Raw genomic sequence first — 1,149 nt, 5'->3', positions numbered from 1 at the left:
AAATTTCTCAGTTTAATTTCAGAAACCTCACATACAACATAATAAATACTGGCATAGACCTGTAATGGGGTAATTTACAACAATATTAGTTAAACACAGAGGCTGGATGAACCCTTGAAGCTACTGTCCTGAGATAATCTTTTTTTTTTTTTAAACTGGTAACGTTTATTTTACATTTGATCACATACCAAACAAAAAAAGTGATGCAGGTCGAAGTAGGGAGATGATACGGTTGGCCACTGGCAGGACTCCCCAGCCTCCATTTCCCAGGGCAGGGGCCTTTGGCCCTGCTTTGAAAGGGCCACTGAAGAAGCGCCAATTCTGGGCTCTCAGGCCTTCCTCTCCCCCTCTCCTGCAGAGCGAACAGGTGTCCCATGTTGGGCTGAGGTGACGGGGTAAGGGTCTTGTGATGCTGCACGGTGGCAACAATCCCACTCTCCACGCTTGCTTGTTCCAGTGCCGGAGATCAACTCCAAATAACCCGGAGAGCGTCCGTTGTCCATGTTTCTGTCTCCGTGGAGTCTGCTTCAATGATCCACTGCTCAGGGAGCGGTGCTCCACGAAGCTTTCTCTCTTGGAAAGGCTTCCGCGTCACCACAGAATTCTTCTTGGCTCCCAGTGGCCCCCGATGCCCCGGGGCCGGGAGGTGTTGGCAGGAGAGAAGTAGAACTGTGTGAAAGCACCGGCATTTGCAGGGACAGGTACGCCGAACCCTCCAAACACTGGAAACGGCTGTCCGCAATCGCTCTCCCTGCATCGTTGATGACCAGGACACCGGCAGTCCGAGGCCACTTTTGAATGCAGGTCGAGATAATCTTAAAAACATAGCCAAAAATATTCCAGCCTTCTTTAAAATACTCAACTAGTAAAATATATGTGCCTTGAGCACTGGCTTTTAAAAGAACTATCTGTATGAGATCAATGGGACAACAGCAACCTGAAAGACTAGATGGAAATCTGAGGAGCAGCAAGGGTGATGTTAATGGGGAGAAAAGGGGAGAGAGTGGTTATACAACTCAAAAAATGTAGCTAATGTCATTGAATTTTACATGATCCTTGCATGACTTGTTCAGGAGTTTGATATCTGGAGTTAGGTTTGCTGTTGTTACAAGAAATAGAGGGGAGAGGAAATATATATATATATATATA

General features: G+C 46.6%; 1 non-coding gene across 1 annotated transcript; it reads right to left on the bottom strand.

Annotated features, from left to right (window-relative positions):
* Positions 1 to 670: 670 nt before the first annotated feature.
* Positions 671 to 806, bottom strand: LOC115873375. Its single transcript, XR_004048376.1, has one exon. It is a non-coding gene; the product is annotated as a small nucleolar RNA SNORA71 (small nucleolar RNA).
* Between the last annotated feature and the right edge of the window lie 343 nt (positions 807 to 1,149).

Source organism: Echinops telfairi, unplaced genomic scaffold (genome assembly GCF_000313985.2).
Source record: "Echinops telfairi isolate 266 unplaced genomic scaffold, ASM31398v2 ScPeMD7_7468;HRSCAF=8506_0, whole genome shotgun sequence".
Classification (NCBI taxonomy): domain Eukaryota; kingdom Metazoa; phylum Chordata; class Mammalia; order Afrosoricida; family Tenrecidae; genus Echinops; species Echinops telfairi.
The sequence above is the reverse complement of the archived record's forward strand: the minus strand, read 5'-3'. Positions and strand labels throughout refer to the sequence as shown.